We start from the raw sequence: 22,365 nt of genomic DNA, 5'->3' as shown, positions 1-22,365 counted from the left end.
GTGTAATAAAAAGAAAAATAAAAAGAAAAGAAAATAGTAAAATCAACAATTATTCATAACTGTTTCACGAAATCATTTACCAAATATAAGAACGAAGATACTGTCATTATTAGGCCCTAGGCGAAAGACGGAATTTTCGTTGATTCAGGCGCGTAGCCCTAAGTCCATCAAAATTAGGGTTGGGATAATTTTATAAAAAAAAAAAACACATGAAAGGTGGACCCACATTTTCGTAATTTGTCATTTCGTGGAATACACTGTATTGCTTACCAACTATTATCATTTTTACAAATTAAAAACATTGTCATAAATGAACGATGCTCATAACGGTTTAAAGAATTTGAACAGGATCAATTCATTGTTGAAAATTTGGTAGTTTTATGATATTAAGAACAGGTCTGAAAATAAAGAATATACAATTGTCCCCAAATGCATGGCATGACTACAAGCTGGTTAAACAGAGATTTGCCAGTAAAATGGATTACGAATGACTGCGTCTAAATCTTCTAACAATTCGCAAGCATGAATAAAATTTTAAACAAATAGACAACGCCCACAAAAAGTACGGAAAGGATAACAAATCACGCCCCTGGTTGTGACTGTTGGAAAGCTCTTACCTATTTATGAATATTAATAAAATCCTTTAAGCAATAAAATACACAACCCCCCAAAAATTTAATAAAAGTTGCGAAAGAACACAATTTAAACGTGACTCGCAGCTGGTACACATCAGCAGATACACTAATAATAGCCCTTAAACCAATACACAACACCTAAACTAAAGTAAAATATTTGCTAATTACAGCAGACTGCTGTCACAACGAACAGGTAACAAGCAAACAAGTTGGACAATGAGTGGTGTCAGGTAATGCCAGTGGACAACAAGGGAAAAACACAACTGTTAATACTCATAAGGAAGGGCTTCAGAACAACACACTATAGAACTAGCAGTAGGGCTGCAAAGTTTAAACAAGTAGTTAAAGATCAAATACAAGCACAACGAACTTCTAACTAGCAGAACACGCTTTAAGGCTTATGCGCTTGCTGAATTGACAACACTGAATAGGTCACGAGTTCTGGAATTAATTGGCAACACTCCACGTGGCACGTACCAGAAGATCAAATTTAGTTAACTTGAGCCAACATGCGGCAGCTGGTAGAGGTGCCTGACCCAGGACAAAACTGGAAAATTGAAGTACCGGCACAGCAGAAAGAAAACAGGTCTATGGTCCGTGGCCAGGAAACAGCAACGCGCCATCCACTACTAGAACCGCCCTAGCAACACACATCGGAAAGACACAGTATTCTGCCCAAATAAGGCTACAAATGAGAATGTTCAGGATGTAGGCAACATTAACATATTCTAGGAGTGACTACAGATACAAGTTTCAGACTTAAAACTCCTTCAAATTACTTGAAAGTTGACAAAGTAAACATCAGCGCCTGCACACCCAGTTCTTAGGGATTCCTCGACTATAAAATGTGCCTTGCCTTCGGCACAAACAACGTTTCAATTTGTTCCATCAGTTCAGTTTAGAGCAGAGAGTGCTCGTACTCTGGCACGAATTATGGCCTGGAACAACAAATTATGTTACTCTGACAAATGACCACCCACGGAATCACTGGGTGGTGCATTAGTATGCAATAAGAAACTGTTCCACATTAACACAGACGTGGCCTTACGATAACAAGTACCAATGGAAAAACACTGAGGTCTACTCAGGTGTGAATTAGCTGAGACTTCCAGGATTTCAAGTAGGAGTGTTGCTGCTTCCAATTCGTACAGATGATTTTCCCGGTACCATAAAATTTAGGCTTGGAGATTTGGGTCTGGATCTTACTGCCTAGGCTGCATGTGGCGTTCCTTGCTCTGCCCGCAACTCGCCGCTAACAGTCCTTACTACAGCCGGCAAAGTTTACCTCCGACTGATTTAACCACTCGCTGCTTCTCGAGGTCCGTACCGGACTGTGGGAGTCCTCCAGAACCAACAACTTGCCAGCCACGTGAACTCCACCTAACTGTCAGTACCAGGGCCCGGAAAAAAGCAGCAACACACCCGTCGGCGGAAGACCCTATCCCCCGACACACGATCTGGATCGATTTCGGCTGCCCGAGTAGCTAGTAGCGCAAGCGGAGCGCCATGCACGGCGGAGTTAAAGCCGCCACGACCCATACTCTATTACCAAATTCAGAAAACAAGTGTTAGAAGAGGGATACAGCATAAAAACTTAGGAATGAAATAAGCAGGTACTGCTGGGACATTATGGCAAAATGACTAAAGGAGAAACGTGAAATTACTGAAAATGAAATGTTTGTCGAGAGACTTATTGAGTGCATAGACAATGAAAAATAAATATCGGTGCCATTGGAAACAAGAGCGTCTACATTAGAAATGTAATTGAAATATCACTGCTGGACGCCAAGGGTCGAACGGAAACTGAAATGTAGAGTGTTCTTTGGAAGCCACTACGAAGATGACGTCTTCTCTGATCCTACAGAGGGAACGGGAGTCGATATGGAAGATGTATGATACCCAGTTGTGGGCAACCAAACGTCTTTCCCAGTTTATGTGTAGTATCTTTTTGACTGAAGACGTAATAACCGATTTTTGGATAAATACCCGCACAATTATGAAAACAACAGTGGCAACTATGTGCGAAAGTTACCGAACAATCAGCTTGACCATTCATACATTCAAATTGGGAAAAACACTGTTGAGAACACTGGAAAAGAAAATTGGAAGATATCTGAACTGATGACAAATTTGGCCATAGGGTACATAAAGAAACCACAGAGCACTTTTGATTTTGCAATAATAATGGAAGCTAGAATTAAGGAAACCCAAGATTCGTTGATTGGATTTGTGGGTACAGAAAAGACGTTCGGCAACGCAAAGTGGTGGAAGATATTCGGCCATATGAGATAATAGGGATACATTAAAGGGGAAGTGACCGATGTGGTGGCCCACAAGGCTACCACATAGACTTCGGGCACTTGGTGTCACCTTCGTTGTCGGCGTTCGTCGCACGACTGTCATATACGACGCAGGTCACTCTGCATCCACTATAGGGAAGAGCGGTTACCGATCAACCGGGCATGAAGACTGCACAGGTACACCCCAGCGTCACCGGTGACAAGCCTTTTACGTGTGCGATAGCCAACCAACGAGTTATTCCATCATAACTGGGGACAGCAATGGCCATTTATTGTGTTCCTTATGTAACCATGTACCTTGCGCAACAGGCTACCTGATCTCGTCTGTTGATGTCATGGTATAGCAATTTCTGTAACAATAGTTACAGCGATAGAGACCACTGGGAGAATTGATGTCGGTGTCAGTCTCCCAGTCGTCGGCTACTAATTTGCCACTGATCTCTCTTTGCGAAAGGTGGGCAGAAGAGTTGAAAGCTTACGAGAAGAGCCTCCAGCAGACCCTTTCCGAACTCCACGTAACGAATACACCCATGGAAAAATCTCTTTTCGTCTTATAGGCGTCAGCCTGTTTGTACCTGCTTTTAAGCAAGTTGCTCCCTCTCACAGAACTGGAACACTTGACCTTTGACGAAATTTATGCTCTAATGACCACCTACTTAACACCGACACTGCGATGTAATAACAGTCCATGTGGAAGTTTATCAGTGTCCTAAATAGCCAGTTGAGTCATTCAACACGTGGACGGCTGAGCTACAGGGATTCGGTAGGAAATGCCATTTTGTATGGAAAATATGCTGTTATCAAAAGTATCCGGAAACCCCCAAAAAACATAAGTTTTCCATATTAGGTGCACTGTGCTGCCATCAACTGCCAGGTACCCTATATCAGCGACCTTAGTATTCATTAGACATCGGTAGAGAGCGGAATGGGGCGCTCCGCGGAACTCACGGACTCCCCCCTCCACTGTGAAGTAAGTTCTAATTATAGCCGGAAAAATTTAAGTCTCTTCTTCGAAATTCCCCTTACGCTCACCTGTCCCCTCCCACTATCTTCTGCTCCTAGCACTGGACCCCCGTCCTGTTCACTCCTCTTGCACTCTCCCCCAGGCACTCTAAGCCACAGCAGTTACACTACACTCTCCCTACCTACGCAAAGGCCTTTTCTTCGAAATAGGACAGTCTTAGAGCTTCGAAGCCAGTCTCGTCACACATATTGAGCTCTCCCAGTAACAGCTCAGCGCTTTACTACCACAAAATGAAACAGCCAATCACACAGCGTGGGTGTGGGACATGACACATCATTCTCGTCCAGTGATGATGTAAAGTGCGTAGCTGTACGCCTTGCAGATATTAACAGATGTGTACTTTGCTTCACTCCAAGCAATCTAATACCTATATGCTTGTTCTTACAACGTAATTCAGGAATTTTGTATCTTGTCAAAATTCAACAGCTTTCCAAATGCTTTATTTCCTACTCATCCCTTGAATACTGAATTACATATTTCTTCGGCTATCTAGTTTCATTCAACGTGATTCAGCTGCCCCTAACCATAGGTTGTATAAACCCAAACCACATTCAAAAACTACGTGCAAAAGTTTTATATTTTCTCACTCGCTACGGGAAAACTATTACCTACTAAAAAACGAACAGAACCTGTTTGTAGGACATTTAATGTAGATAAATTTAGTACTGGGATACGTTTTCGGTGGAGAGCACGGTTTTCTAGTTCTTATAGAAAAAACGCGTTTGAAGGTCAGTTTTGTAGTTTTCTATTGAATAATTCGAAAACTGTGGCCTCTAGCGAAAACGCGTCCCAGTACAAAATTTAACTAAATTAAAAAAATCCTGTTTATGATATCTGTAGGACTATGAGTTTGCACTTGGCAAGTGAGAGGATATGAAAATCTTACGCGTGGTATTAGAGGGTATTACGAGTTTCATCATACCTGTGTGAGGGTAGCTGAATCTCTCTGCATAGTTATGTGTCGTAGAAATTTCCTCCTAAATGCCACGACAATCAATCTTCCAGCAGATACAGTCTCGGGTTTGCTTGAGTAACTGCTAAGGGTCTTGAATATCTCAATATACTGCATTGGGGTGAGATTATTTTTGAAAATCATTGACTCAGAATTTACCTGTTTGCGGTTGTAGTATTTGAACATATTACAACGGAAGACTAAACGCTGTTATGCTTCACTACTGTAGGCCTCGTAATAATTGTTCTAGATTTTGTGTGAACTAACTGAATTACTAGATGCTGCACCATATCAGTCCATTTCAAATAATCTTTTGCTGTGAAATATTTCAACATTATACCTTTAGGAGTTCTCGTGAATTCATCCATATCTGAAGGTATAAAAATAGAAATTGATGGGTATAGTTAATATTATGCCTGTGGGTACAAATGGTGTGGTTCCCTTTAACTGGTTTTCAATTCTCGTTCTTGACCGTGCGCCCTGTCCACACCACGTACCAGATAATCCAGTGGTGGTAGTATTGTTCTGCTCCACACTGCTGCTTGCTTGCCTGAAATTATGAATCTAAATATGCAACCGCGATTAGGAGAGCCACTCAACATCAAACACAACACTTTCCTTCATCTGGTAAGAACAACTATATTCTGAGACGATAAAAGAAAATCACAGGTTGCACTTTTACATTCTAAGTCATAATTGTTTATCGCAATTAATGGATGATTACCAGCCCACAATATCACTCTGACGAGCGTGCGCGTAACCGTCGGTGGTGCGGAACGCGATGACCGAACGCACGTTCTCACGCTCGCTTGGCGACACTGGCACATGAATCCTCTCTTTTGTGGTAACTACTATTACTCATTCACATTTGTTCATTCTGAGAGACCGAATACTGCGCGGATGATTGATGTACGGTGCGACGCGCACCGGGAGGATACGAAAATACGTTGGTGGTGGCACGGCTCATTTTTAATTAAATTAAATGGAGTTGGGGTTGGGTTGTTTGGGGGGAGAGACCAGACAGCGAGGTGATCGGTCTCATCGGATTAGGGAAGGAAGTCGGCCATGCCCTTTCAAAGGAACCATCCCGGCATTTGCCTGGAGCGATTTAGGGAAATCACGGAAAACCTAAATCAGGACGGCCGTACGCGGGATTGAACCGTCGTTCTCCGGAATGCGAGTCTAGTGTCTAACCACTGCGCTTCCTCGCTCGGTACTTTAATTAAATCATTACGCATCTTCCTCTGAATCACTTCCATATTTCATCAGTTTGCTGTAACAGCACTTGCACCAATACTCGAACTTCCATAACAACAATGCCTCTTACATGCACAGCTACCCACACCACACGTTCCGTGCCCGGTGCTCGGCTCTGCAGACGAGGCTGCCCGTAGAGATACTCCACAACTAAGCCAGCGATATGACAGTACAGTTTCATTCCCGCACAAAAAAGTTTTAAATTGTCGAAGAGAATATCTAAATCTAGCTAATTCCCTACTTAGTTTAAAGAGAGGGTGTGAGGGACAGGGGAGGTATACTGCCCCATCCCACGGGTATAGTCCCATTGCCACATTTTGAACCAGACGTGAGTTACTCACAATCAAGGGAACATAAAGAACTGTTGTCAAATATGCAAAAATTTACATAATAAAAGAACCCTACCTACAGTGCAACCTGTATAGCAAAACCCATTTACAATACAGTGGAAAAGAAGAGGGGTAATACTACAAGACACAAGAATATTACGTCGTATAAATAGAAAAGTTTACAATGCCATATACAATAGCTTGGATATGATAGGCAGGTGCCTGAAAGAGTAAGATATATAAAAATAATAGTAGAAAAACACACGCCTTCACAGCTACTCCAGGCAGATAGTATCACTGATGACACTATTAGGCAAAAACAAGACAACCTCCGTCAGCACTGGGACGTATACAATAGCTGGGATATGATAGGCAGGTGCCTGAAAGAGTAAGATATATAAAAAGAATAGTAGAAAAACACACGCCTTCACTGCTACTCCAGGCAGATAGTATCACTGATGACACTTTTAGGCAAAAAGTAGAGAACCTCCGTCAGCACTGGGACGTCAAAATTCCAGCAAAGAAATTATTTCACTACTAACAACACTGCGTCACAAGGGAGCGTTCTTTGCATTGAAAGGGGTAGGGAGTGACTGCAGCATCGATGCTGAGCTGAAGAGCAGATGTGCAGTATAGTCGTCAGCTTGCCACTCTCGCCTCGAGGTAATCCATCCATTGGCGTATATGAAGCAGTTTATTGACGCTCTCAGTGTTGTCCTAGCAATGCCTATTCAACTTGCTCGTAGTCTGTTACTACTACAGTAGACATTACAATGTTCTATATGACATAGTAGAAAAAAAACACAGCCTAATAAGAAAAGAATATATGGATCTCCACTAAGCCAAGTTTAGTTTCTAAGTGAATGGTACGAAAAATAATAACAATCATTAAGCAGGAGTAAAAGGAAACTTTTAAATGAAAAAGCACAACCTATAGACGCTAGACACTAGTAATCACTAAAACGATATCACTGTAAGGGCAAGAATAAATGTAATACATATAATCTAGATTAAATAGATAGAAAGTAAAAATAAAAAAATGATATTGCATGTTATGGGAACACATCGTAGATAAATTTCACTCGATTAGAGTGTCCTCATGAAACCTCATAATAATCCAAAATTAATGTCGTTACTTAAGGACAATAGCAGCTGGCATGTGTACAGTTCCCACATCCCATATCAGTCATTAATCTTGCTCACTCTCGTATGGTTTAATGTTTTCCACATGGTGTTTTCCCTCGTGTCTACCTGACTTCACACGAACCAGTTCAACAGTATTAGGGCATTTGATATCAATAATACGATATGGTCCGCGGTATTCATGATAGTAGTTCTTAATTTCTTCGTTCAGCTTGCTAGAACGTGTGTGGGTTTTGATTAACAGAAGGTCACCGACTTCATATTTAATCGGTCGCACGATCTTACCATGTCTCTCCCTCCGCCGTTGACCCTGAGCACGTAAAGTTCCATGGGCAATTCTATTTTTCTGTCCCACGATTGATCCACAGCGGGAGAATCATTCAAGATATTGGAGAATATACTTTCAGGAGGTTGGTTCAGCAGTATTTCACATGGTGCAAAACCTTTCGCAGCCTGAGGTAGGCTATTGATTACACGCTCAAAATCTGTTATATACTCTTTCCATTTGCTATGTTTCCGACTGCAGTATCTCTTGCACATGCTGTTCACCTCTTTCATGACTCTCGCAGATGGATTTGAGGATTGTCTATATTTCAATATCAAAACTTGTTCCACACCATTCCTCCGCAACATCTCGTTCCACTCCCTTGATATAAATTGTGGGCCATTGTCTGATAGCAGTTGTGTAAAATAGCCATTTTCCATTCTTGCTGATATTGCCTTACCAGTTGCTTTCCTTAGGGGGTAGAACTTTACATATTTTAAACGCAGTTGTAACACCACTATGAGCTGTGCGAAATTGACACGGGACTTAGGCAATGGACCAAGCAAGTGACGGCCACTATGTCTTTGATTCCATCAATAATTATGATGCGCATAGGTCCCTGATGGCTAATAGTAGTTGTCTTAGTCTTCTGGCACACATCACAGGTCTGTAATATCTTCCTAATCTTTCCGCTCATGCCAAAGGAAATACATTCCTTCCTTAGACATTTAGTCACACGAAAGTGGCATTACTGAAATTCGTGTGCCACACCAGCTTTTCAACAGCATGTTCCGGAATGCCCAGCTTCCAGTCCTGCGACGATTCATCCACACGACGGTATAGAATGTTGTGATGCATGAAATTATATTTTCTCAGTTTATTTTCTCCAGCAAACCCCTATTTCTCCTTCACACTTATCAATGCAGGATCTTCATTTTGCTCACGTCAGATATTCTTACGTAATTTGATAACATATGAATTGTATTGAACGCCCTTACTAAAATTAAAGCTTAATTCCTGCCGTTGCGGCCCACTAACATTTATATCATCCACACCAGGTGGCTTCCTCGAAAGTTCATCACGTATGATGTTACAGTTCCCATGTCGGTAGACCACACTAAATAGATATTCTTTTTCAGGCAAGCCCCATCTGGTGAGACGTCTATGGTGGAATTGCCATCGAGTAGATAGGTCAATGCCTTATGGTCTGTGACTACCTTCGTGGTTTTGGCCACCAGGTAATATCTGAATTTGGTTAGATCCCACAGGACAGCTAATGCCTCTCTCCCTGTAACTGTATGTTGCCGTTTCCATTTAGTGGGAGCCCTGCTGGCAAATGTTATTGTTTTAACATTAACCGAGTGCATTTAATCCAGCTGGTGTAAGTGTTCTCCAAATGCATAGTCTGAACAGTCACAAGCCAAGTAAAATTCCTTGCGCCAGTCTGGGTGAGAAAGCAGCTTAGGATATCACAGCTGTTGTTTTATTTCCTCGAAAGCACCTTGGCATTCACCTGTCCACTCCCATAACATCTTGTTCTTCAGCAGATTCAAAAGCTGTAGTTTACTAAGTGACTGAGCACTTATAAACTTGCTGTACCATCCACATAAACCAAGGAAACCTCTTGTTTGCTTCTTACAGCTTGGCGCGGAAAAGTCCTTGACCGCTTGCAGTTTGTCCTCATCCGGTTTGATCCCCTGTGCATTAACGATGTGGCCAAGAAACTTAACGTCACTCCTTTCAAAATCCGATTTCTCCAAATTCGCTGTCACTCCTGCTTTCTCGAAGGTCATGAGTACTTCTTCGTGTTTTAACATGCTCTTCACGGTTTGCAGTTGTTATTGAGATGTCATCAACGTTCACAGTGACCTTATCCAATGCCCTAACAAAGGTAGACGTGGATATATTAATTCCAAAAGGTATTACACGATATTGGTGCTTCTTCCTTCATACAGGAATGCAGTGAAAGGTCTTAAATCCTTTTGTAGAGGGACTTTCCAGTAGTACCCCAATCTGAGATCAATACTATTGAATATTCTTGCCCCATGAAACCTTTGGAGTAAGTCTTCCAAATTCTAAGGTTTGTCTCTTTCTGGAATAATAATTTTATTCACTGGACTTGCAGCCAATACTACTCTGACATCGGCACTCCTCTTTTCCACAACGAACAATGGGCTGTTCTGTTGGCTATTTGACTTTTCTATTATTCCCATTCGCAACATTCTCCTGAGCTCTTCATCCGCTAATTAACTTTTCGATTGTGGTATCGCACAAGGCCGTACAGAAAATTGTTCATGCTCCTTTGCTTGTAATTTGCACTCAGCTGTCTTGATTATACCATGTTCACTTGAAAAAACCTGCCTTTACCTTTGCAGGACTCCCATCAATCCTTCTTTGGTCTCACTGTCTTGGTGCTATAATAAATGGAGTTTCCGTTTGACAACAGGTTCAGTGTCTGCCGTGCTGATCTTGCCTTCCCATCTCCACTGCTTATTGCTCAGAGATCCCAAACCACCTTTCACAGCGCCTTGTGGTGTTAGTTGCAGATCGATATCACTATATATCTTCGTCGTTCCAAATGCTCCTTTGACATTGCACCTCTCTTTAAAGGCAACAAAAACTTCCGTTCCTCCTTTCTGCACTTTCACATCCTTTTCCAAAGTTTAATTGAGTCTTATGTTCACTTAGCCAGTAGACCACTAAGATAATGGGCGACGCCAACCCGGGCACGCCTGATGCGGACACATCATAATCTTAACCACTAAGTTTCATTATGACTAAGATCTGATCCTTCATAAACTTGCTCTTTGCACCAACGCACATTTGATACATATTCCATGTACAGGAAAACTGGGTATCCTCCTTCCTTGTTACAACCACTTTGTATAGTGCCCCTGACATACTGCATTGACCTGGCTACCAGAATCCACTAAAACTTCGATACGACTACGAAAGGTTTCAGCTTCCATTATAGGCTGTATGGCTTCCTCACAGCTTTCACCAACTTCTTGCAATATATCTCCCATAATGTCTGTCACATTATCTAGCTTGCGAATAGACATAATTATGGGCCCTCCATACTCCGTTACTGATCAGGCTGCACCAGAAACTCCTCTAGTTTTCCTGTGTCCCTTCCCTATGCTGTCTGTCCAGGCTATGATATGAGTTTCGGACCTAGTCATGTGATACATCGCGCCCCGGGTTCCGATATCCGTAGCCACCATGTTGTCCTCTGTGACCACCACGGCCAGAAACTACTGCCATGTCTCCTGCCATAACTATTATTCCAGTGTCGTCCTTTGTGTCTATTATTATGGTTTCAATGGGTATCTGTATTGGATTCGTTGTTCCATGATACTCTACTATCACCTTCTCCTCCTGCTGTTCCTCATGAATCATTCAACGTATCTAATTATCCTAAGGGGAACTTCGTAGACTCAATGTCGTCTCTAGGGATTGCTAACACCATATCCTGAACTCCTGTTGGTAGTTTACTTTTGATCAGGGACTCTAATGCTTATGTCGTCATCGGTTCATCTAAATACAAGTTCCTTTCATAATAATTTTGACAATTTGTTTATAAGTTTCTTGTCACTCCCGCTGTCAAACCTATTACCTTGGTATACACTGTCACGTACTTCATTTTCCTTCCGTTGCGACCATGCTGTTGCAAAAATTCCTTTTCATATTCAACAAAGGTTGTACACTTATGTGCTGTTCTCATGCCCCAGGTAACAGCTTTACTTTCCAATCTTGCTGCAACGAAGCGTACCGTTCTATGCTCGCCCCTTAATTCAGGTAAGACTCCCTTAAGTTGAAATAAGAAATATCTGGGATGCCATCTTCCATTTGTTTCGAAGTTCTTAAAATTCCCTATGCCAAGGAAGACCTCATCAATTTGTATACCAATTAAGCTACCTCCAACACTGCTTCCTTCACTTAATAGTGATTTCACTTCACTCTTCACCTTCTGACCGACCTGTTCCTAAGTGTACATCTTTTCTACTCGCCGTGCATAAGCATCCTGGTTTAGCGCAACAGCTGATATCCTGTGTTTACAGTGTTTCACTTCCTCGTCCAGTTGTTCGAAATGCTCGTCATAAGCCTCAACCTTTTTAGTAAGTTCTAGACATTCGATTTACCTTTCCAAAACTTTCACTATTGCCTGCAACGTTCTCTTGGAACTGAATAGTAAGTTCATCTATCCTTTGAAGACAGGACTCAGCCAGCTTCGTTAGAGCCTCTTTAGTCTCGTCGATCTCTTTACTGAGTCGTTCGTTTATCTGCTCCTACGACAGCTTAATATTTTCCTTCTGATGCATAATATCTTCCTTAATTGATTGTTATCTTGCATAAATAATGTCTGGTTGTCCTGCAATAAAGTTATGAGCATTCAACAATGAACAGGCCAGACCTAAGTTTACAGTCAGCTCGTCTGGCCGTCTCCATGATTAGTGACTACACCGCATTTTCACTTACTATCTCTGTAGATAAACTACTGTCCCTATATTGGAATTATTAGACACTTCACTACTCCTTGCTTGTATTTTCGTCTCCACGTGATTACTTTCGCCTAAAGAGTCTGCTTTCATCTCCCTGTCTACTGCACTTGCACCAACCTCATTATTTGCCGTACTGAATCACCATAAAGTCACCCAAGCAAGAAATAACAAATCACAAAACACTCGTAGCACAGAATGGATGGCAATAACTATAACTAAACTACAACGCCGTATGCATTCTACCCTGTAATTCATACTTAGAAGCACACATAACATACAAGATCACGTGAAAGAAAAGAAAAACCAAATATAAGCTAACGTAAATATAGTTCAGCAATTGTATTAACTGTTGTTAAAAAATTAGACTACTAAGTAAGCAAGGTCTGACAGTGGCATTTACTTTACTGTACGACCGGCAAGGTAGATAATGTCCCGTTACATTAATTTAATGAAAGAAAAGAATTTTAACTGTCACTGTTTGTAATTACGTAATAATAGAATGCAATCTGCACTGCCGGTTAATTACTCTCGTTGCTTCAGTTGCGTGAGGTAACGTTGTCATGCGTGACTTACTTTTCGTTGTCTGGGGGCCTCGCAGTCGCAGGTGCGCAGTAACGCCGTGCCGCTATCAGCAATGCGCCTTCTCTGCAACGCATGGTAATGGTAGCGGCGTCGCTCCTAGGCGCCGCTCGCGACGTATACAATGATGGCTGCCAAACAGTTTTCATTTTTGCCCATAGGTGACACTAGCGTCGTCTACCGTAATGGCTGCCAAATAACTGCTCACATTTACACATACGTGGCCCTATCGTCGTCAAAAGAGCACCACCGCGGAGTATATTTATTTTGTAGCACTAGTTCTTTGTACTATCACAGATCGGACGAGTATATACACTCTGTTAATAGTTCTTTGGCGTACACATCCTACAGCTTGCGTGACGTCAATCAACAATCCAAATTTTAAGTCACTATTTATACAAAAATAGTTCACACTCCAGATTAATTATACGGCACTTCTTATCCGAACCTGCAGGTTCTACAATACCTCGCCATGTAATAAGCCCGCTGGTACAAACAGTGGGGGTCCCTTTAACTGGTTCTCGCTTCTCGTTCTTGACCGTGCGTCCTGTCCACGCCACGTACCTGATAATCCGGCGGCAGTCGTATTGTTCTGCTCCACACTGCTGCTTGATTTTCTGAAATTATGAATCTAAATATGCAAGCGGGTTTAGGAGAGCGACAAACTCTCAAGTGATAATCATACCTCTACATCACATTTCAACAAAGCAGTCAATATCCATTTTCATTCTTAGTGCACGAAGTGAATGGCATATCTTGTCCTTAGTCATACACACATCGCGTTTTAGAAACGAATCGTTAATCCACCTCCCTCCCTATTAAAACTTCGTGAACACACGAGACTCTAGTCTTATAACTGACCATAAACCATTCAGTACCGTATCATATGGTGCATCGGCAGAGCCAGTTCTGTGCATGACATGATTTTCCGTGAACTGTTTTGCTGATGTCATATCCGGCACTTGATAAAGTGTCGTGCGAAGAAGAAGGAATTAACCACAATTATCTTCACTATTGTGACCATGAAAGTAGTTTCCTTTAGAACAAAACAATTTTCTGTGGTATGGAATCCTTGGCAATCAAAGAGGGTGGTATGCATGTTCCTAGAAAGAAATGAAGCAGTGAGAAATATCACATTGCCAAAAATTAAAATCCCTCTCGACAAGAGAAAAGTTTCCCTTGAGTAGGATGTCTGCCTCCTAAATACGTGCACGACTGTAAGGAGAACATATCCGAGACTAGAGTACAGTCGCAATCTAGTCACAGCTTATAAAGTGTCTGAGGAGAAATGTCAGTATTCTGGGGTATGACAGGAAAGATCATTTGCCGCAAAAATCTTCATATCGATGTATGCAATATTCTGAATGATTTCCGAGATAGAAAACGTTTCCTGTACATTGCCATAAATTTTCTGTATTGTTCAATACATTGTCAGCTTCACACATGTACCCATGTAGTAAACATTACAACATGCATTTTACGAAGTATCAATTGAAAGATACTTGCGTTCAACACATTCACCTATAAGCATTATCTTCCACGCCACAATACAGCTGTTGCAGAGTTCACAATAAGTGTCTCCATGTCTCAGCTTGAGTTCTAGTGCATTTGTGCACTTTCGTGAGAACATGTGCTGCTTGTCCGAATGCATCTTCGTGTTACCTAGTGAAGTTAGCAGCTTAAGTTCAGTTAATTGTACTGTCATGGGGAATCCACCGATAAGGATAAGTGTGGTTGAGATGTTTCCTTACACGTCTGGTAAGATTTGAAACGGTTCTAATACGCTGCAAGTGCGTGGCTAAAGGAACGTCTTCTACGTGTTCAACAAAAGAATTTTCGAAAATACGCATGTAACTCTGCCTCGTCATTAGCCTTTGTTATACGACCTCACGTGTCAACATATTACTGACCATTCCGCACGAAACTCTGATCGAGAAACGAACTTTGAAATTGGTCTCCAGCGTAATGTGTGGATTTTCCTGCAATTGTGGATGATTATCGTGGTTGAATCCGTTCCGGGTAAATGCATCTTCATTGGTGATTAGTATTAATGGAAGCAAATGATGACTATTATTTAACCAGTGAGTCTGTTGGTGTAGCATAGTCGTCACTGCGTAGATTCTTGATGGGCTGTATGTGAAATGGAAGTTTTCTCACGTAATGTTCACCATGAATGTCATCTTGGGACACTGATACGTACAGAACACTGTCGTGTGCCAGTAGCAGGGCTACGCTGCAAAATATGAACAATGTGTTGCTATTCCTCTGAAGGTCCTTGTACTACACGCTCATAAGGACTCTGGGAACTTGCAAGAACACCTGTTTCACGCAATGTGCTAAAACCCTGGTAAACGTTCTTCGATCACGAATTCGACATATCGGAAAGCGCCGATGATTTCCGACAGCAGCGGTAGCACTGACAATACTGAAGCCGTGAATTTATACAACATCCGCATATTCTTCATTAGTGTAGATGAGTGGGATTTTAGCCAGTGCGTTATGAAACACAGTTAACCGATTCTCCTGATACATTCTTACTCCTTCTCCGTACATCCCTCACAACAAACTACGCACAATGTCGAATTGAACAGCATATTTTAATAGCAGAAAGACATCCCAAGGAAAGAAGACGAAAGGAACAAGGTAGTTTTGGCTAGAATAAAATGTCAAAGAGGTTTCGTGGCTAATATACAAATTTGCGCGCCACTATTACAAGAAAAATACGTACATCGTCCGTCGAAAAAAAAATTGTTCAAATGGCACTGAGCACTATGGGACTCAACATGTTAAGTTATAAGTCCCCTAGACCTTAGATCTACTTTAACCTAACTATCCTAAGGGCATCACACACACCCATTCCCGAGGCACGATTCGAACTTGCGACCGTAGCAGCCCCGCGATTCCGGACTGCAGCGCCAGAACCGCACGGCCACCGCGGCCGGCTGCATCGTCTGTCTCTGGAACCATTATCAATAGAGCATATGTCCATCCATGCTTCAGCTGAATGGTCTTCTCATCTACATGAATATTGACCATTCATCATGGAACATCCTGTATATGGGATGAATCACGCTAGCGGTCGACAGACTGCAATAAAATAGTTGTCAGTATTCGAGACCATTCCTTTCCCCTTAACTAAGAATGAGCGTTAGCTGATGAAGCTGTACGGGTTCTAGGAATTGTGACAAAGTACTACAGACGAACCGTAAATGACTAGACCGAGATGTGGGAAGGAAATCCTTACCGATTGATATTGTCCTTGGATTCACATTACATAATATCACTCATAATACAATTTAGTCGTCAACTGCAGAAATATTTTTACTTCGATTTACTGGTTTCGACATATCGCTTTGTCATCTTCAGAAGCTTATTATAGATTTGGCAGATATCAGAATCTGCTTTACAGAACGGTAATGTAGCGGTACGTTCGAAAATATACGAATTCTATGTGATTACTGGAAACACAGATTGACAGTTTGACGAGTTAGAGTCAATTAATCATATTGTCACGTAGAGGAAGGTGTAAGTAGATGAATGGCGAACAATAACTTCACACCACGAAGGTTTATTCAGCACTTGCACATACAACAGCGTGGAGTGAACTGTCTCCGGTCAGATCACATACGGTATATATACAGCTACAGAACATTCCAGTACAATACTTCTTGCCATTTGCGGATAATTCTAGAGTGTACTCGAACCGAATATAGAAAGTAAAGTTTTTCACGGTGCAGGCGAATTTTGAACTCATCATCCTCGAAGAAACAATCCAGTATCATAACCAGTAGACTACGGAGACTGCGCTACTCGGCTTCTTCTGCGACAGTAGCTGTGTATATGTGAAAGTGTCTTCTGTGAAGAAGATATCGATCTTTACTCAACCAATATTAAACACATGTAAGATGAAAATTTAATTTCTGGAAACTAGTAAAGGGGAATAAAGGTATCTGTGCAACAGATGACTATATTTTACTCTGAAATATATAGTATAGTTGCTGAAAAATGTCAGCTATTAATAGAAAAGTGCGTGGGATCTCCTGTTTAACATGCACATTTCATTAGAGATACAGTTACTGCTAATACTTCTTTTAAATGTGCTATCAAATACTATATAGCTTTAAGAGAAAAAAAGTTGTCTTTGTAGATATTAAAACAACTGGGTGCGCAGAGAGTAAGTCTCATGCAGAAACTGATCTATTTGCCACAGAGAGACAAATATCAAATCGATCGAGTCCATCGAATAACAACATGGTCCAGCTCATTACTAATGACTGATCTGGAGAAGGCAATCGGTCTTAGTGCCTTTACATTTCGCATCCATCGGAGAGGATAAACTAAATCATCTGAACACAGATGAAGTTAGCGTGACACGCTGTGGGTGAGCCAGTGATGCAGGCATCATAAGTAGTGGGTGAAAGTAGGTGCACGAAAAACTTACGTATGTTGAATTAAGACTGTAAATAAAACTGAATTTCATGAGAAACTATTATTGCTCTCTATCACGAACTTTCATAAGTACGCTATTTCTTTTTTCATGTACTTGTGTAAATAACAGTATTAGACGCCTTTTTACCAATTAGTTGAATATGTCGTTTCTGGAACAACATGAAGAATAACAAGAAAGTGTACTATGTGTTTCTTACGAAAGATGATCTTGTTTGCACTTTAATCTCATATCAATCATCTTCAGATTAACAAATTATAACTGAAAAGTGCAGAGTACTCCTACATTCGGGTAGTATTCTTCGTGCTATAATCGACTGAATTGTTCTTTTCGAGAAACATTGACGAATTCAAATACACCTTCAACTTTATCAGTGTTCAGCCGAACAGCTGTATATCCCGTAATCATTGGAGATCCAATTTTTGTTTGACAAAAAAATTGTGTAACTTACTGTATCCATTTCATAAAGAAATTAGCTCTCTCTTCGATACTAGAAATTTTGTTAGATCCGAAACCCATTTTATTCCTCTAGCATTATGGATTTGGTGTGTACTTCATCAGAGATAATGAATGCAGTATCTCGTCTACTGCTAAGTAGAACCAGTTCTTGGGGAGCGTTAAGATAAATTTCTTCTAATCCACTTCGAAACGAAGTTGCATACTGAGCGGGATGCAGGAGCTGAAACGCCCATCATTATCAACAAATTCATTTCATATCTCGTTCCCCAATCACCATTTTCCAATGCGATTTCTTAGATGCATATTCTTTCATTAGTGTTCGATTTCCTAGATTGTACACGTGACCAATAATATGGTTATTCAAATTATGCTGATTTTCAGAAAACAAATGTAGAGGTTGGTTGATTTTAGGGTGGAGACCAAACAGCGAGGTCATCTGTCCCAGCGGATTAGGGAAGGATGAGGAAGAAAGTCGGTCGTGCCCTTTCGAAGGAACCATCCCGGCATTTGCCTGGAGTGATTTAGGGAAATCACAGGAAACCTACATAACGATTTCCAGACGCCGGATTGAACCGTCGTCCTCCCGAGTGCGAGTCCAGTTTGCTAACCACTGCGCCACCTCGCTCGATAAAGTGCAGAGCATAATGTTGATTTAAGTCATTGTCAGTAGCTTTCAGCACTCTTGTTTAATCGAGAAGCCTTTATTCAATAGACGGACGTCTGGCTCAAGAAAGCAGTACAACTTCTTCACCCAACAAAACGTAGAATGAAAGGGCACAGAAAATGATAGAAGTAATTATAACACCATGTTTTACAGTGATTATAGTATATGTCTACTCTGAAAATTTAGCTCAGTTTCACCTTTCCTTATTATAAGTCTTCTTTTTCGAACGAAATATACTTCTATGTTAAGGTAGTCTTTCTTAATTGTAATAGGGCAGATAATTCTTCACAATGGAAATCCATAAGATTTTCATTTTGATATCTACACAGTCTTATATACAGGTTGTACTGCAGGGTAGAAGTCAACTGTAGGAGCAGTATTGAGGAATGAATCTCCAGATCTGTTACACTCAACACTTATGTCGTTAACATTCTGAATATATACTGGCTTCTCTGCTGACTTCACGGTTTCTTTTTCAATTACATTTCCCAGAAAACTTGTTATGATCTTATATTGCTATCCAGCTAGAAATCAACATATTCAGAGGACCGTCAATTGAGAACGAGGAAGATGGGAAAAAACTATTCTATATTTCAAAACTAATCACTGTAAACATCTGAAATTTGCTATCACAAATGCTAGACATGAGAAGCAACTGGACGACCTTCCAAGCTCCTTCTCATTTACTGCAACTGAGGGAAGGAATAGATAAATTATTAGAACCAATCTACTGTCATAGTGACGTCTCATTTCACTCTTCATGGGTGACAATCAAAGGTTGTTTAACCCTTGTGTCAGAACAGTGATGTCTTGTTAGACCAATGTGTGAACTTACAGCGTAGAACACGCTGAGTAAAAAAAATTCATTCTATTTTGTTCATGGAGAAGAAGCTTCACTGTCATGGAGTTTGCAAAGTAGCTTTTATTGCATGCAGAGAACGATTGAGTTTGTATGCTTTCAGAGGCCATGTAAGTTGCGATTGGTAAATTCCTGTTAGATGTGCGCAGAAATACCATGAGAGTCACTCAGAACGATGAACGAAGTAGTAAAATTTTATATATGTAATCGTTTGAGGTATATGGCTAGGCAATGCCGAAAGGCGAGATAGCTCATTATTAGACGTAAGAATTAAGTTATTGTATTCTATTTTCTTGTTTTGTGAATGTTAGTTCCCAAAATGATTGTTGTCAAGGACACATCTTCGACTCAAAGACTTGCAGAACCGGAGGAAATAGACACATTATTGTGGTAGCTAGCACAATTAATACCGAATAATACAGAACAGCGTAGGTTGGTAGAACTGGGACCGTAACTGTGGGGTTTTGATTTGTCAGTCCAAAGATTACGTGCTCCTTCCTTTGCTAAGGCAACGAAGATTGTGGAGGCCCTTGTGGGAGACTTTGGGAATCTGGCTCAGTTGAGAGGTTGGTCTGATACGGAGTTACTGAGTGTTGCGAAACTAAGACCAAAAGGGGAGCGAAAACTTGAAATTACCGATGGAGGGTGCCACGTGTAAGTCATTTTCAGCCAGGTCTCCGGATACTTTTGATCACATTGTGTAGGGGTTCTGTATGGTCTGCTATAGACTGGTGATTCATGTCCCACTGTTATGTGATGCTGTTATAGGTGTAACTGGTAACGACCCTTTTGGAAAATATAAACCATTTTATATTGTGATGGCCCATCCTTACCCTTCATGACAGCTTCCACTGTCGCAGGCGTACCTTCAATCAGGTATTGAACGGTTTCTTGGGTAATGGCAGACCATCCTTCACGGAGAGCAGCACTGAGGAGAGTTATCGAGATCGGTCGGTGATGCCTAGCACCAAATTGGCGTTTCTAAACATCCCAAAGGTGTTCTATAGGATTCAGGTCTGGACTCTGTGCAGACCAGCCTAATACAGGGACGTTATTGTCGTGTAACCACTCCATCAAAGGCCGTAAATTATCAACATGTGGTCGATCGTGTTGAATGACGCTCTCCCCATTCCGGAATTGCTCTTCAACAGTAGGAGTCAAGAAGCTGCTTAAAACATCACTGTAGGCCTGTACTGTGATAGTGCCATGCAAAACAACAAGGGTTATAAGCGCATGAAAAACGCTACCACACCATAACATACCGCCTCCGAATTTTACTGTTGGCATTACACACGCTAGCAGATGACGTTCACCGGGCGTTTGTCATACCCACAACCTGCCATCGGATCGCCACATTGTGTACCGTGATTCGTCACTCCACACTACGTTTTTCACTGTTCAATCGTCCAATGTTTACGCTCCTTATACCAAGCTAGGCGTCGTTTCGTATTTACCGGCGTCATTGTGGCTTATGAGCAGCCGCTCGACCATGAAATAGTTTTCTCACCTCCTGCCTAACTACCATAGTACGACCATTGTATGCTGATGTAGTCTGGAATTTCTGTGTGACGTTCTGGACAGATGTCCATTTATTACATATTACGACTCTCTTCAACCGTCGGCGGCCTCTGTCACTCAACAGACGAGGTCGGCCTTTACGCTTTTGTGCTGTACGTGTGCCTTCCCGTTTCCACGTCACTATCACATCGGAAACAATGGACGTATGGACTCTTAGGAGTGTGGAAATATCGCGTGCAGACGTGTGACACAAGTGACATCAAATCTTCTGACTACAAGAGTCCATGAGTTCTGCGGGGCGTCCCATTCTGCTCTCTCACGATGGATAATGGCTGCTGAGGTCGCTGATATGGAATACCTGTCAGCAGATGGGAGCACAATGAACCTAATATGAATAACGTATGTTTTTGTTGGTGTCTGGATACCTTTGCTCACATAGTGTAGGTACCTGCAATCAATTTTGGACGAATTCACCGATCAGTAGCTGAAAGATGGAATAATTAAAAAACGTAACAGTCCATTAAGAGCAGAAATAGTCAACATGCAAAAGGAAAAAAAATGGACTGCACACGAAAATATAGGCTTTTTGTGATTACAGATACTTAGATGCGAAAACCAAAACGGACATCTCTTTGCCAAACATCACAGAAACCTTGGGTCCTTTAGGCCAATACAGGTATTTTTCAACAACGGATTTAAATAATAGCCAGATATTAGGTTGCACCACACGATCGACACGGCACAGTGTTTTCATGACACTGGGGCACTGCCAATTCAGAAGAGTGACGTTCAGAGTAAAAATCCTCTTGTAACGTTTCAGCGATTGTTGTATGGCGTTCTCAGATTTTCTAAACGATGTCAATGCTTAGTGTATCTCGATGACGTAATCATCTATGGGAGTTAAATGGAACAACATGTGAAGTATTCAAGGAAACCCAAGGTTAATGAGATCGCTACGTCAGTTTTCTACATCAGAATCTGTAAGGGATTTGCAATCGTTTCTGGGGACTGTCGAACTATTACAGCCGGTTCGTAAAAGAATTTCCGGATATTGCGAGATCGTTGACAAATTGTTAAAAGAGGGTACTAAAATTGTGTGGTGATAAGAGTGCCAACATCGTTTTGAGCAGCTAAAAAAAGCTTTAACGTCAAATCCTATATTTGTATATCCTCATTTTAATACAGAATTTCTTTTATCATGCGTTGCATCCTATTATGGACTTGGCTGTGTGTTGTCACTAGAGGAAGAATGCGTAGAACACTAGGTAGCTCATGCATCAAGGAAACTAAATTCCGCATACAAAAATTATTCCACAACCGAGAATGGGATGTTAAGCCTTATTTATGGAATGACATATTTCAAATGTTATCTGTGTGGTGAAAGTGTTAGAGTACTAACAGATTAAAATGTTTTTTGGGGTTAAAGGATCCT

The 22,365-nt window shown here is 41.3% G+C and overlaps 1 protein-coding gene across 1 annotated transcript in view; it reads left to right on the top strand.

Moving 5' to 3' along the window:
• The window catches only part of LOC126272359 (protein turtle homolog B-like), a 442,077-nt gene that overhangs the window by 332,456 nt on the left and 87,256 nt on the right, over positions 1-22,365 (top strand). The gene's annotated exons all lie outside the window — the stretch shown is intronic.

The sequence above is a fragment of the Schistocerca gregaria genome, chromosome 5, assembly GCF_023897955.1.
Source record: "Schistocerca gregaria isolate iqSchGreg1 chromosome 5, iqSchGreg1.2, whole genome shotgun sequence".
NCBI lineage: Eukaryota > Metazoa > Arthropoda > Insecta > Orthoptera > Acrididae > Schistocerca > Schistocerca gregaria.
This window is presented reverse-complemented; position numbering and strand designations above follow the sequence as displayed.